Below are 16,388 nucleotides of genomic sequence, written 5' to 3'. Positions count from 1 at the left end.
AAAGAGAGTTTATTATTAGATTTTAAATTTTAAACTGGAAATCCCTGAATCAGAATGTCATGATCTTAATTCATCCTTGTTTATATCTTTTCCAAAATGGGAGTAAAAGTTGCAAGTTTCCTGATGGCTTCCAGATATTATCTCGTGCACTTTTCATGAGAAGTATTGGGCGTACATGATTTTCAACTGACCTCGTGGCGCAACGGTAGCGCGTCTGACTCCAGATCAGAAGGTTGCTTGTTCAAATCACGTCGGGGTCAAGTAACTCTATCATCTTTTCATAACTTAATCGATGCTTTGGTAAAGATTGAAACGGAAACTGCGTAATCCTCCTGAAAATAGAATAGCTCAACGTTGTTGTCATGTGTCAGCGCAGTGTTTGAAAAGTGTTTTATTTAAATGATATAGATTAATATCTTATCAACAATACTTTGATGAGAAATATCATTTGGGAATTGAGTTCAAAACATAAAAAAATCCATGCCGGGAACAGCCAATACTTTGTTCATGCCATTGTCTTCTTTGAATTTCTTAGAGAAGAGGGCTTATTAATAGATATTTAATTTTAAACTGGAAATCAATGAATCCGAATGTGATGATTTTAATTCAGCCCTGTTTATGTCTTTTCTAAACTGTGATTAAAAGTAGCAAATTTCCAGATGGGGTCCATATATTATCTCATGCACTTTTCATGTGAAGTATTGGAGCAAACATGCTTTTCAACTGACCTTGTGCACAATGGTAGCGCTTCTGACTCCATTAAAGAAGGCTGCGTGTTGATATCACATCAGGGTCGAGAAGCTCTTTCATCTTTTCATAACTTCATCGATGCTTGTGTTAAGATTGAAAACGGAAACTGAGTAATTCAACTGACAATAGAAAAATTCGACTTTGTTGCCACCTGTAGGCAAAGTGTTTAAAAATGTGTTTTATTTAAGTTATGTAGATTAATATCTTATCAACAATACTTTGATGAAAAATATCATTTGGGAATTGAGTTCAAAACATAAAAAAATAATCCTTGCCGGGAACAGCTAACACTTTGTTCATGCCATTGTCATCTTTGAATTTGTAAGAAAAGAGAGTTTATTATTAGATTTTACATTTTAAACTGGAAATCCCTGAATGAGAATGTCATGATCTTAATTCATCCTTGTTTATATCTTTTCCAAAATGGGAGTAAAAGTTACAAGTTTCCTGATGGCTTCCAGATATTATCTTGTGCACTTTTCATGAGAAGTATTGGGCGTACATGCTTTTCAACTGACCTCGTGGCGCAACGGTAGCGTGTCTGACTCCAGATCAGAAGGTTGCGTGTTAAAATCACGTCGGGGTCAAGTAACTCTATCATCTTTTCATAACTTAATCGATGCTTGGGTAAAGATTGAAACGGAAACTGCGTAATCCTACTGACAATAGAATAGCTCAAAGTTGTTGTCATGTGTCAGCGCAGTGTTTGTAAAGTGTTTTATTTAAATGATATAGATTAATATCTTATCAACAATACTTTGATGAGAAATATCATTTGGGAATTGAGTTCAAAACATAAAAAAATCCATGCCGGGAACAGCCAATACTTTGTTCATGCCATTGTCTTCTTGGAATTTCTTAGAGAAGAGGGCTTATTACTAGATATTTAATTTTAAACTGGAAATCAATGAATCCGAATGTGATGATTTTAATTCAGCCCTGTTTATGTCTTTTCTAAACTGTGATTAAAAGTAGCAAATTTCCAGATGGGGTCCATATATTATCTCATGCACTTTTCATGTGAAGTATTGGAGCAAACATGCTTTTCAACTGACCTTGTGCACAATGGTAGCGCTTCTGACTCCATTAAAGAAGGCTGCGTGTTGATATCACATCAGGGTCGAGAAGCTCTTTCATCTTTTCATAACTTCATCAATGCTTGTGTTAAGATTGAAAACGGAAACTGAGTAATTCCACTGACAATAGAAAAATTCGACTTTGTTGCCACCTGTAGGCAAAGTGTTTAAAAATGTGTTTTATTTAAGTTATGTAGATTAATATCTTATCAACAATACTTTGATGAAAAATATCATTTGGGAATTGAGTTCAAAACATCAAAAAATAATCCTTGCCGGGAACAGCTAACACTTTGTTCATGCCATTGTCATCTTTGAATTTGTAAAAAAAGAGAGTTTATTATTAGATTTTAAATTTTAAACTGGAAATCCCTGATTCAGAATGTCATGATCTTAATTCATCCTTGTTTATATCTTTTCCAAAATGGGAGTAAAAGTTGCAAGTTTCCTGATGGCTTCCAGATATTATCTTGTGCACTTTTCATGAGAAGTATTGGGCGTACATGCTTTTCAACTGACCTCATGGCGCAACGGTTGCGCGTCTGACTCCAGATCAGAAGGTTGCGTGTTCAAATCACGTCGGGCTCAAGTAACTCTATAATCTTTTCATAACTTAATCGATGCTTGGGTAAAGATTGAAACGGAAACTGCGTAATCCTACTGACAATAGAATAGCTCAACGTTTTTGTCATGTGTCAGCGCAGAGTTTTATTTAAATGATATAGATTAATATCTTATCAACAATACTTTGATGAGAAATATCATTTGGGAATTGAGTTCAAAACATAAAAAAATCCATGCCGGGAACAGCCAATACTTTGTTCATGCCATTGTCTTCTTTGAATTTCTTAGAGAAGAGGGCTTATTACTAGATATTTAATTTTAAACTGGAAATCAATGAATCCGAATGTGATGATTTTAATTCAGCCCTGTTTATGTCTTTTCTAAACTGTGATTAAAAGTAGCAAATTTCCAGATGGGGTCCATATATTATCTCATGCACTTTTCATGTGAAGTATTGGAGCAAACATGCTTTTCAACTGACCTTGTGCACAATGGTAGCGCTTCTGACTCCATTAAAGAAGGCTGCGTGTTGATATCACATCAGGGTCGAGAAGCTCTTTCATCTTTTCATAACTTCATCGATGCTTGTGTTAAGATTGAAAACTTAAACTGAGTAATTCCACTGACAATAGAAAAATTCGACTTTGTTGCCACCTGTAGGCAAAATGTTTAAAAATGTGTTTTATTTAAGTTATGTAGATTAACATCTTATCAACAATACTGTGATGAAAAATTTCATTTGGGAATTGAGTTCAAAACATAAAAAAAATAATCCTTGCCGGGAACAGCTAACACTTTGTTCATGCCATTGTCATCTTTGAATTTGTAAGAAAAGAGAGTTTATTATTAGATTTTAAATTTTAAACTGGAAATCCCTGATTCAGAATGTCATGATCTTAATTCATCCTTGTTTATATCTTTTCCAAAATGGGAGTAAAAGTTGCAAGTTTCCTGATGGCTTGCAGATATTATCTCGTGCACTTTTCATGAGAAGTATTGGGCGTACATGCTTTTCAACTGACCTCATGGCACAACGGTAGCGTGTCTGTCTCCAGATAAGAAGGTTGCGTGTTCAAATCACGTCGGGGTCAAGTAACTCTATCATCTTTTCATAACTTAATCGATGCTTGGGTAAAGATTGAAACGGAAACTGCGTAATCCTACTGACAATAGAATAGCTCAACGTTGTTGTCATGTGTCAGCGCAGTGTTTGAAAAGTGTTTTATTTAAATGATATAGATTAATATCTTATCAACAATACTTTGATGAGAAATATCATTTGGGAATTGAGTTCAAAACATAAAAAAATCCATGCCGGGAACAGCCAATACTTTGTTCATGCCATTGTCTTTTTTGAATTTCTTAGAGAAGAGGGCTTATTACTAGATATTTAATTTTAAACTGGAAATCAATGAATCCGAATGTGATGATTTTAATTCAGCCCTGTTTATGTCTTTTCTAAACTGTGATTAAAAGTAGCAAATTTCCAGATGGGGTCCATATATTATCTCATGCACTTTTTATGTGAAGTATTGGAGCAAACATGCTTTTCAACTGACCTTGTGCACAATGGTAGCGCTTCTGACTCCATTAAAGAAGGCTGCGTGTTGATATCACATCAGGGTCGAGAAGCTCTTTCATCTTTTCATAACTTCATCGATGCTTGTGTTAAGATTGAAAACGGAAACTAAGTAATTCCACTGACAATAGAAAAATTCAAATTTGTTGCCACCTGTAGGCAAAGTGTTTAAAAATGTGTTTTATTTAAGTTATGTAGATTAACATCTTATCAACAATACTTTGATGAAAAATATCATTTGGGAATTGAGTTCAAAACATAAAAAAAATAATCCTTGCCGGGAACAGCTAACACTTTGTTCATGCCATTGTCATCTTTGAATTTGTAAGAAAAGAGAGTTTATTATTAGATTTTAAATTTTAAACTGGAAATCCCTGAATCAGAATGTCATGATCTTAATTCATCCTTGTTTATATCTTTTCCAAAATGGGAGTAAAAGTTGCAAGTTTCCTGATGGCTTCCAGATATTATCTCGTGCACTTTTCATGAGAAGTATTGGGTGTACATGCTTTTCAACTGACCTCGTGGCGCAACGGTAGCGCGTCTGACTCCAGATCAGAAGGTTGCGTGTTCAAATCACGTCGGGGTCAAGTAACTCTATCATCTTTTAATAACTTAACCGATGCTTGGGAAAAGATTGAAACGGAAACTGCGTAATCCTACTGACAATAGAATAGCTCAAGGTTGTTGTCATGTTTCAGCGCAGTGTTTGAAAAGTGTTTTATTTAAATGATATAGATTAATATCTTATCAGCAATACTTTGATGAGAAATATCATTTGGGAATTGAGTTCAAAACATAAAAAAATCCATGCCGGGAACAGCCAATACTTTGTTCATGCCATTGTCTTCTTTGAATTTCTTAGAGAAGAGGGCTTATTACTAGATATTTAATTTTAAACTGGAAATCAATGAATCCGAATGTGATGATTTTAATTCAGCCCTGTTTATGTCTTTTCTAAACTGTGATTAACCCCTTCATGACCCAGCCTATTTTGACCTTAAAGACCTTGCCGTTTTTTGCAATTCTGACCAGTGTCCCTTTATGAGGTAATAACTCAGGAACGCTTCAACGGATCCTAGCGGTTCTGAGATTTTTTTTTCGTGACATATTGTGCTTCATGTTAGTGGTAAATTTAGGTCAATAAATTCTGCATTTATTTGTGATAAAAACGGAAATTTGGTGAAAATTTTGAAAATTTTGCAAATTTCACATTTTGAATTTTTATTCTGTTAAACCAGAGAGATATGTGACACAAAATAGTTAATAAATAACATTTCCCACATGTTTACTTTACATCAGCACAATTTTGGAAACAAAATTTTTTTTTGTTAGGAAGTTATAAGGGTTAAAATTTGACCAGCGATTTCTCATTTTTACAACGAAATTTACAAAACCATTTTTTTTAGGGACCACCTCACATTTGAAGTCAGTTTGAGGGGTCTATATGGCTGAAAATACCCAAAAGTGACATTATTCTAAAAACTGCACCCCTCAAGGTACTCAAAACCACATTCAAGAAGTTTATTAACCCTTCAGGTGCTTCACAGCAGCAGAAGCAACATGGAAGGAAAAAATGAACATTTAACTTTTTAGTCACAAAAATTATATTTTAGCAACAATTTTTTTATTTTCCCAATGGTAAAAGGAGAAACTGAAACACGAAAGTTGTTGTCCAATTTGTCCTGAGTACGCTGATACCTCATATGTGGGGGTATACCACTGTTTGGGCGCACGGCAGGGCTTGGAAGGGAAGGAGCGCCATTTGACTTTTTGAATCAAAAATTGGCTCCACTCTTTAGCGGACACCATGTCACGTTTGGAGAGCCCCCGTGTGCCTAAAAATTGGAGCTCCCCCACAAGTGACCCCATTTTGGAAACTAGACGCCCCAAGGAACTTATCTAGATGCATAGTGAGCACTTTGAACCCCCAGGTGCTTCACAAATTGATCCGTAAAAATGAAAAAGTACTTTTTTTTCACAAAAAAATTCTTTTAGCCTCAATTTTTTCATTTTCACATGGGCAACAGGATAAAATGGATCCTAAAATGTGTTGGGCAATTTCTCCTGAGTACACCGATACCTCACATGTGGGGGTAAACCACTGTTTGGGCACATGGTAAGGCTCGGAAGGGAAGGAGCGCCATTTGACTTTTTGAATGAAAAATTATTTCCATCGTTAGCGGACACCATGTCGCGTTTGGATAGCTCCTGTGTGCCTAAACATTGGCGCTCCCCCACAAGTGACCCCATTTTGGAAACTAGACCCCAAGGAACTTATTTAGATGCCTAGTGAGCACTTTAAACCCTCAGGTGCTTCACAAATTGATCTGTAAAAATGAAAAAGTACTTTTTTTTCACAAAAAAATTCTTTTCGCCTCAATTTTTTCATTTTCACATGGGCAGTAGGATAAAATGGATCATAAAATTTGTTGGGCAATTTCTCGCGAGTACGTCGATACCTCATATGTGGGGGTAAACCACTGTTTGGGCACTCGGCAGGGCTCGGAAGGGAAGGCGCGCCATTTGACTTTTTGAATGGATAATTAGCTCCAATTGTTAGCGGACACCATGTCGACCCCCCAAGGAACTTATCTAGATGCATATTGAGCACTTTAAACCCCCAGGTGCTTCACAGAAGTTTATAACGCAGAGCCATGAAAATAAAAAATAATTTTTCTTTCCTCAAAAATGATTTTTTAGCCTGGAATTTCCTATTTTGCCAAGGATAATAGGAGAAATTGGACCCCAAATATTGTTGTCCAGTTTGTCCTGAGTACGCTGATACCCCATATGTGGGGGTAAACCACTGTTTGGGCGCACGGCAGGGCTCGGAAGGGATGGCACGCCATTTGGCTTTTTAAATGGAAAATTAGCTCCAATCATTAGCGGACACCATGTCACGTTTGGAGAGCCCCTGTGTGCCTAAACATTGGAGATCCCCCAGAAATGACACCATTTTGGAAACTAGACCCCCAAAGGAACTAATCTAGATGTGTGGTGAGGACTTTGAACCCCCAAGTGCTTCACAGAAGTTTATAACGCAGCGCCATGAAAATAAAAAAAAAAAATATTTTCTCAAAAATGATCTTTTAGCCTGCAATTTTTTATTTTCCCAAGGGTAACAGGAGAAATTTGACCCCAAAAGTTGTAGTCCAGTTTCTCCTGAGTACGCTGATACCCCATATGTGGGGGTAAATCACTGTTTGGGCACATGCCGGGGCTCGGAAGTGAAGTAGTGACGTTTTGAAATGCAGACTTTGATGGAATGCTCTGTGGGCGTCACGTTGCGTTTGCAGAGCCCCTGATGTGGCTTAACAGTAGAAACCCCCCACAAGTGACCCCATTTTGGAAACTAGACCCCAAAGGAACTTATCTAGATGTGTGGTGAGCACTTTGAACCCCCAAGTGCTTCATAGAGGTTTATAATGCAGAGCCGTGAAAATAATAAATACGTTTTCTTTCCTCAAAAATAATTATTTAGCCCAGAATTTTTTATTTTCCCAAGGGTTTCAGAAGAAATTGGACCGCAAAAGTTGTTGTCCAGTTTCTCCTGAGTACGCTGATACCCCATATGTGGGGGTAAACCACTGTTTGGGCACATGCCGAGGCTCGGAAGTGAAGTAGTGACGTTTTGAAATGCAGACTTTGATGGAATGCTCTGTGGGCGTCACGTTGCGTTTGCAGAGCCCCTGATGTGGCTTAACAGTAGAAACCCCCCACAAGTGACCCCATTTTGGAAACTAGACCCCGAAAGGAACTTATCTAGATGTGTGGTGAGCACTTTGAACCCCCAAGTGCTTCATAGAAGTTTATAATGCAGAGCCGTGAAAATAATAAATACGTTTTCTTTCCTCAAAAATAATTATTTAGCCCAGAATTTTTTATTTTCCCAAGGGTTACAGGAGAAATTGGACCCCAAAAGTTGTTGTCCAGTTTCTCCTGAGTACGCTGATACCCCATGAGTGGGGGTAAACCACTGTTTGGGCACACGTCGGGGCTCAGAAGGGAAGTAGTGACTTTTGAAATGCAGACTTTGATGGAATGGTCTGCGGGTGTCACGTTGCGTTTGCAGAGCCCCTGGTGTGCCTAAACAGTAGAAACCCCCACAAGTGACCCCATTTTAGAAACTAGACCCCCCAAGGAACTTATCTAGATATGTGGTGAGCACTTTGAACCCCCAAGTGCTTCACAGACGTTTACAACGCAGAGCCGTGAAAATAAAAAATCATTTTTCTTTCCTCAAAAATTATGTTTTAGCAAGCATTTTTTTAGATTCACAAGGGTAACAGGAGAAATTGGACCCCAGTAATTGTTGCGCAATTTGTCCTGAGTATGCTGGTACCCCATATGTGGGGGTAAACCACTGTTTGGGCACACGTCAGGGCTCGGAAGTGAGGGAGCACCATTTGACTTTTTGAATACGAGATTGGCTGGAATCAATGGTGGCGCCATGTTGCGTTTGGAGACCCCTGATGTGCCTAAACAGTGGTAACCCCTCAATTCTAACTCCAACACTAACCCCAACACACCCCTAACCCTAATCCCAACTGTAGCCATAACCCTAATCACAACCCTAACCACAACCCTAATTCCAACCCTAACCCTAAGGCTATGTGCCCACGTTGCGGATTCGTGTGAGATATTTCCGCACCATTTTTGAAAAATCCGCGGGTAAAAGGCACTGCGTTTTACCTGCGGATTTTCTGCGGATTTCCAGTGTTTTTTGTGTGGATTTCACCTGCGGATTCCTATTGAGGAACAGGTGTAAAACGCTGCGGAATCCGCACAAAGAATTGACATGCTGCGGAAAATACAACGCAGCGTTTCCGCCCGGTATTTTCCGCACCATGGGCACAGCGGATTTGGTTTTTCATATGTTTACATGGTAAACCTGATGGAACACTGCTGCGAATCCGCAGCGGCCAATCCGCAGCCAAATCCGCACTGTGTGCACATAGCCTAATTCTAAAGGTATGTGCACACGCTGCGGAAAACGCTGCGGATCCGCAGCAGTTTCCCATGAGTTTACAGTTCAATGTAAACCTACGGGAAACAAAAATCGCTGTACACTTGCTGCGGAAAAACTGCACGGAAACGCAGCGGTTTACATTCCGCAGCATGTCACTTGTTTGTTCCGCAGCGGTTTTACAACTGCTCCAATAGAAAATCGCAGTTGTAAAACCGCAGTGAAATGCGCAGAAAAAAACGCGGTAAATCCGCCATAAATCCGCAGCGGTTTAGCACTGCGGATTTATCAAATCCGCAGCGAAAAAAATCCGCAGAGGACCAGAATACGTGTGCACATACCGAAACCCTAACCCTAGCCCTAACCCTAACCCTACCCCTAGCCCTAACCCTAGCCCTAACCCTACCCCTAACCCTTATCCTACCCCTAACCCTAACCCTACCCCTACCCCTAACCCTAACCCTACCCCTAACCCTAACCCTACCCCTAACCCTAACCCTACCCCTAACCCTAACCCTAACCCTATTCTAACATTAGTGGGAAAAAAAAATTTCTTTATTTTTTTACTGTCCCTACCTATGGGGGTGACAAAGGGGGGGGGTCATTTATTATTTTTTTTATTTTGATCACTGAGATATAATCTATCTCAGTGATCAAAATGCACTTTGGCACGAATCTTCCGGCCGGCAGATTCGGCGGGCGCACTGCGCATGCGCCCGCCATTTTGGAAGATGGCGACGCCCAGGGAGAAGACGGACGGGACCCCGGCTGGATGGGTAAGTATGATGGGGTGGGGGGGACCACGGGGGGGAAATCGGAGCACGGGGGGGGAATCGGAGCGCGGGAGGGGTGGAACGGAGCACAGGGGGGTGGAACGGAGCACGGGGGGCGTGGAACGGAGCACGGGGAGGCTGGAATGGAGCACGGGGGGGTGGAACGGAGCACCGGGGGGGTGGATCGGAGTGCAGGGGGGGTGATTGGAGCACGGGGGGGTGATTGGAGCACGGGGGGAGCGGACAAGAGCACGAAGGGGAGCGGAGCACTGGTCGGAGGGGAGCCGGAGCAGTGTACCGGCCAGATCGGGGGGCTGGGGGGACGATTGGTAGGGTGGGGTGGGGGCACATTAGTATTTCCAGCCATGGCCGATGATATTTCAGCATCGGCCATGGCTGGATTGTAATATTTCACCAGTTATAATAGGTGAAATATTACAAATCGCTCTGATTGGCAGTTTCACTTTCAACAGCCAATCAGAGCGATCGTAGCCATGAGGGGGTGAAGCCACCCCCCGTGGGCTAAACTACCACTCCCCCTGTCCCTGCAGATCGGGTGAAATGGGAGTTAACCCTTTCACATAGGCGTCATGGGTCGGATTGGCACCGACTTTCATGACGCCTACGTGGCGTCATGGGTCGGGAAGGGGTTAAAAGTAGCAAATTTCCAGATGGGGTCCATATATTATCTCATGCACTTTTCATGTGAAGCATTGGAGCAAACATGCTTTTCAACTGACCTTGTGCACAATGGTAGCGCTTCTGACTCCATTAAAGAAGGCTGCGTGTTGATATTACATCAGGGTCGAGAAGCTCTTTCATCTTTTCATAACTTCATCGATGCTTGTGTTAAGATTGAAAACGGAAACTGAGTAATTCCACTGACAATAGAAAAATTCAACTTTGTTGCCACCTGTAGGCAAAGTGTTTAAAAATGTGTTTTATTTAAGTTATGTAGATTAACATCTTATCAACAATACTGTGATGAAAAATATCATTTGGGAATTGAGTTCAAAACATAAAAAAAATAATCCTTGCCGGGAACAGCTAATACTTTGTTCATGCCATTGTCATCTTTGAATTTGTAAGAAAAGAGAGTTTATTATTAGACTTTAAATTTTAAACTGGAAATCCCTGAATCAGAATGTCATGATCTTAATTCATCCTTGTTTATATCTTTTCCAAAATGGGAGTAAAAGTTGCAAGTTTCCTGATGGCTTCCAGATATTATCTCGTGCACTTTTCATGAGAAGTATTGGGCGTACATGCTTTTCAACTAACCTCGTGGCGCATTGGTAGCGCATCTGACTCCAGATCAGAAGGTTGCGTGTTCAAATCACGTCGGTCTCAAGTAACTCTAACATCTTTTCATAACTTAATCGATGCTTGGGTAAAGATTGAAACGGAAACTGCGTAATCCTACTGACAATAGAATAGCTCAACGTTGTTGTCATGTTGCAGTGCAGTGTTTGAAAAGTGTTTTATTTAAATGATATAGATTAATATCTTATCAACAATACTTTGATAAGAAATATCATTTGGGAATTGAGTTCAAAACATAAAAAAATCCATGCCGGGAGCAGCCAATACTTTGTTCATGCCATTGTCTTCTTTGAATTTCTTAGAGAAGAGGGCTTATTACTAGATATTTAATTTTAAACTTGAAATCAATGAATCCGAATGTGATGATTTTAATTCAGCCCTGTTTATGTCTTTTCTAAACTGTGATTAAAAGAAACAAATTTTCAGATGGGGTCCATATATTATCTCATGCACTTTTCATGTGAGGTATTGGAGCAAACATGCTTTTCAACTGACCTTGTGCACAATGGTAGCGCTTCTGTCTCCATTGAAGAAGGCTGCGTGTTGATATCACATCAGGGTCGAGAAGCTCTTTCATCTTTTCATAACTTCATTGATGCTTGTGTTAAGATTGAAAACGGAAACTGAGTAATTCCACTGACAATAGAAAAATTCGACTTTGTTGCCAACTGTAGGCAAAGTGTTTAAAAATGTGTTTTATTTAAGTTATGTAGATTAATATCTTATCAACAATACTTTGATGAAAAATATCATTTGGGAATTGAGTTCAAAACATAAAAAAATAATCCTTGCCGGGAACAGCTAACACTTTGTTCATGCCATTGTTATCTTTGAATTTGTAAAAAAAGAGAGTTTATTATTAGATTTTAAATTTTAAACTGGAAATCCCTTAATCAGAATGTCATGATCTTAATTCATCTTTGTTTATATCTTTTCCAAAATGGGAGTAAAAGTTGCAAGTTTCCTGATGGCTTCCACATATTATCTTGTGCACTTTTCATGAGAAGTATTGGGCGTACATGCTTTTCAACTGACCTCGTGGTGCAACGGTAGCGCGTCTGACTCCAGATCAGAAGGTTGCGTGTTCAAATCATGTCGAGGTCAAGTAACTCTATCATCTTTTCATAACTTAATCGATGCTTGGGTAAAGATTGAAACGGAAACTGCGTAATCCTACTGACAATAGAATAGCTCAATGTTGTTGTCATGTGTCAGCGCAGTGCTTGAAAAGTGTTTTATTTAAATGATATAGATTAATATCTTATCAACAATACTTTGATAAGAAATATCATTTGGGAATTGAGTTCAAAACATAAAAAAATCCATGCCGGGAACAGCCAATACTTTGTTCATGCCATTGTCTTCTTTGAATTTCTTAGAGAAGAGGGCTTATTAATAGATATTTAATTTTAAACTGGAAATCAATGAATCCGAATGTGATGATTTTAATTCAGCCCTGTTTATGTCTTTTCTAAACTGTGATTAAAAGTAGCAAATTTCCAGATGGGGTCCATATATTATCTCATGCACTCTTCATGTGAAGTATTGGAGCAAACATGCTTTTCAACTGACCTTGTGCACAATGGTAGCGCTTCTGACTCCATTAAAGAAGGCTGCGTGTTGATATCACATCAGGGTCGAGAAGCTCTTTCATCTTTTCATAACTTCATCGATGCTTGTGTTAAGATTGAAAACGGAAACTGAGTAATTCCACTGACAATAGAAAAATTCGACTTTGTTGCCACCTGTAGGCAAAGTGTTTAAAAATGTGTTTTATTTAAGTTATGTAGATTAACATCTTATCAACAATACTGTGATGAAAAATATCATTTGGGAATTGAATTCAAAACATAAAAAAAATAATCCTTGCCGGGAACAGCTAACACTTTGTTCATGCCATTGTCATCTTTGAATTTGTAAGAAAAGAGAGTTTATTATTAGATTTTAAATTTTAAACTGGAAATCCCTGAATCAGAATGTCATGATCTTAATTCATCCTTGTTTATATCTTTTCCAAAATGGGAGTAAAAGTTGCAAATTTTGTGCAATTTTGTGTTAAGATTGAAAACGGAAACTGAGTAATTCCACTGACAATAGAAAAATTCGACTTTGTTGCCACCTTTAGGCAAAGTGTTTAAAAATGTGTTTTATTTAAGTTATGTAGATTAACATCTTATCAACAATACTGTGATGAAAAATATCATTTGGGAATTGAGTTCAAAACATAAAAAAAATAATCCTTGCCGGGAACAGCTAACACTTTGTTCATGCCATTGTCATCTTTGAATTTGTAAGAAAAGAGAGTTTATTATTAGATTTTAAATTTTAAACTGGAAATCCCTGAATCAGAATGTCATGATCTTAATTCATCTTTGTTTATATCTTTTCCAAAATGGGAGTAAAAGTTGCAAGTTTCCTGATGGCTTCCACATATTATCTTGTGCACTTTTCATGAGAAGTATTGGGCGTACATGCTTTTCAACTGACCTCGTGGTGCAACGGTAGCGCGTCTGACTCCAGATCAGAAGGTTGCGTGTTCAAATCATGTCGAGGTCAAGTAACTCTATCATCTTTTCATAACTTAATCGATGCTTGGGTAAAGATTGAAACGGAAACTGCGTAATCCTACTGACAATAGAATAGCTCAATGTTGTTGTCATGTGTCAGCGCAGTGCTTGAAAAGTGTTTTATTTAAATGATATAGATTAATATCTTATCAACAATACTTTGATAAGAAATATCATTTGGGAATTGAGTTCAAAACATAAAAAAATCCATGCCGGGAACAGCCAATACTTTGTTCATGCCATTGTCTTCTTTGAATTTCTTAGAGAAGAGGGCTTATTACTAGATATTTAATTTTAAACTGGAAATCAATGAATCCGAATGTGATGATTTTAATTCAGCCCTGTTTATGTCTTTTCTAAACTGTGATTAAAAGTAGCAAATTTCCAGATGGGGTCCATATATTATCTCATGCACTCTTCATGTGAAGTATTGGAGCAAACATGCTTTTCAACTGACCTTGTGCACAATGGTAGCGCTTCTGACTCCATTAAAGAAGGCTGCGTGTTGATATCACATCAGGGTCGAGAAGCTCTTTCATCTTTTCATAACTTCATCGATGCTTGTGTTAAGATTGAAAACGGAAACTGAGTAATTCAACTGACAATAGAAAAATTCGACTTTGTTGCCACCTGTAGGCAAAGTGTTTAAAAATGTGTTTTATTTAAGTTATGTAGATTAACATCTTATCAACAATACTGTGATGAAAAATATCATTTGGGAATTGAATTCAAAACATAAAAAAAATAATCCTTGCCGGGAACAGCTAACACTTTGTTCATGCCATTGTCATCTTTGAATTTGTAAGAAAAGAGAGTTTATTATTAGATTTTAAATTTTAAACTGGAAATCCCTGAATCAGAATGTCATGATCTTAATTCATCCTTGTTTATATCTTTTCCAAAATGGGAGTAAAAGTTGCAAATTTTGTGCAATTTTGTGTTAAGATTGAAAACGGAAACTGAGTAATTCCACTGACAATAGAAAAATTCGACTTTGTTGCCACCTTTAGGCAAAGTGTTTAAAAATGTGTTTTATTTAAGTTATGTAGATTAACATCTTATCAACAATACTGTGATGAAAAATATCATTTGGGAATTGAGTTCAAAACATAAAAAAAATAATCCTTGCCGGGAACAGCTAACACTTTGTTCATGCCATTGTCATCTTTGAATTTGTAAGAAAAGAGAGTTTATTATTAGATTTTAAATTTTAAACTGGAAATCCCTGAATCAGAATGTCATGATCTTAATTCATCCTTGTTTATATCTTTTCCAAAATGGGAGTAAAAGTTGCAAATTTCCTGATGGCTTCCAGATATTATCTCGTGCACTTTTCATGAGAAGTATTGGAGCAAACATGCTTTTCAACTGACCTTGTGCACAATGGTAGCGCTTCTGACTCCATTAAAGAAGGCTGCGTGTTGATATCACATCAGGGTCGAGAAGCTCTTTCATCTTTTCATAACTTCATCGATGCTTGTGTTAAGATTGAAAACGGAAACTGAGTAATTGCACTGACAATAGAAAAATTCGACTTTGTTGCACCCTGTAGGCAAAGTGTTTAAAAATGTGTTTTATTTAAGTTATGTAGATTAATATCTTATCAACAATACTGTGATGAAAAATATCATTTGGGAATTGAGTTCAAAACATAAAAAAATAATCCTTGCCGGGAACAGCTAACACTTTGTTCATGCCATTGTCATCTTTGAATTTGTAAGAAAAGAGAGTTTATTATTAGATTTTAAATTTTAAACTGGAAATCCCTGAATCAGAATGTCATGATCTTAACTCATCCTTGTTTATATCTTTTCCAAAATGGGAGTAAAAGTTGCAAGTTTCCTGATGGCTTCCAGATATTATCTTGTGCACTTTTCATGACAAGTATTGGGCGTACATGCTTTTCAACTGACCTCGTGGTGCAACGGTAGCGCGTCTGACTCCAGATCAGAAGGTTGCGTGTTCAAATCACGTCGGGCTCAAGTAACTCTATCATCTTTCCATAACTTAATCGATGCTTGGGTAAAGATTGAAACGGAAACTGCGTAATCCTACTGACAATAGAATAGCTCAACGTTGTTGTCATGTGTCAGTGCAGTGTTTAAAAAGTGTTTTATTTAAATGATATAGATTAGTATCTTATCAACAATACTTTGATGAGAAATATCATTTGGGAATTGAGTTCAAAACATAAAAAAATCCATGCCGGGAACAGCCAATACTTTGTTCATGCCATTGTCTTCTTTGAATTTCTTAAAGAAGAGGGCTTATTACTAGATATGTAATTTTAAACTGGAAATCAATGAATCCGAATGTGATGATTTTAATTCAGCCCTGTTTTTGTCTTTTCTAAACTGTTTCAACTGACCTCGAGGCGCAACAATAGCGCGTCTCACTCCAGATCAGAAGGTTGCGTGTTCAAATCATGTCGGGGTCAAGTAACTGTTTCTTCTTTTCATAACTTAATCGATGCTTGTGTTAAGATTGAAAACAGAAACTGCGTAATTCTCCTGACAATAGAAAAATTCGACTTTGTTGCCACCTGTAGGCAAAGTGTTTAAAAATGTGTTTTATTTAAGTTATGTAGATTAATATCTTATCAACAATACTTTGATGAAAAATATCATTTGGGAATTGAGTTCAAAACATAAAAAAATCCTTGCCGGGAACAGCCAATACTTTGTTCATGCCATTGTCTTCTTTGAATTTCTTAGAGAAGAGGGCTTATTACTAGATATTTAATTTTAAACTGGAAATCAATGAATCCGAATGTGATGATTTTAATTC

General features: G+C 37.9%; 6 non-coding genes across 6 annotated transcripts; all 6 read left to right on the top strand.

The window, feature by feature from the left end:
• The first annotated feature begins 188 nt into the window (after positions 1-188).
• On the top strand, positions 189-260 carry TRNAW-CCA (transfer RNA tryptophan (anticodon CCA)). The gene has a single exon. It is a non-coding gene; the product is annotated as a tRNA-Trp (tRNA).
• A 1,005-nt stretch (positions 261-1,265) lies between these two features.
• Positions 1,266-1,337, top strand: TRNAW-CCA (transfer RNA tryptophan (anticodon CCA)). The gene has a single exon. It is a non-coding gene; the product is annotated as a tRNA-Trp (tRNA).
• Positions 1,338-4,487: 3,150 nt separating this feature from the next.
• TRNAW-CCA (transfer RNA tryptophan (anticodon CCA)) lies at positions 4,488-4,559 on the top strand. The gene has a single exon. It is a non-coding gene; the product is annotated as a tRNA-Trp (tRNA).
• Positions 4,560-12,066: 7,507 nt separating this feature from the next.
• TRNAW-CCA (transfer RNA tryptophan (anticodon CCA)) lies at positions 12,067-12,138 on the top strand. Its single transcript has one exon. It is a non-coding gene; the product is annotated as a tRNA-Trp (tRNA).
• Positions 12,139-13,518: 1,380 nt separating this feature from the next.
• TRNAW-CCA (transfer RNA tryptophan (anticodon CCA)) lies at positions 13,519-13,590 on the top strand. The gene has a single exon. It is a non-coding gene; the product is annotated as a tRNA-Trp (tRNA).
• Positions 13,591-15,511: 1,921 nt separating this feature from the next.
• Positions 15,512-15,583, top strand: TRNAW-CCA (transfer RNA tryptophan (anticodon CCA)). The gene has a single exon. It is a non-coding gene; the product is annotated as a tRNA-Trp (tRNA).
• Positions 15,584-16,388: the final 805 nt, after the last annotated feature.

Source organism: Ranitomeya imitator, chromosome 4, assembly GCF_032444005.1.
Source record: "Ranitomeya imitator isolate aRanImi1 chromosome 4, aRanImi1.pri, whole genome shotgun sequence".
Lineage (NCBI taxonomy): Eukaryota > Metazoa > Chordata > Amphibia > Anura > Dendrobatidae > Ranitomeya > Ranitomeya imitator.
Note: the sequence above shows the minus strand (reverse complement) of the source record. Positions and strands in the feature narration are given on the sequence as shown.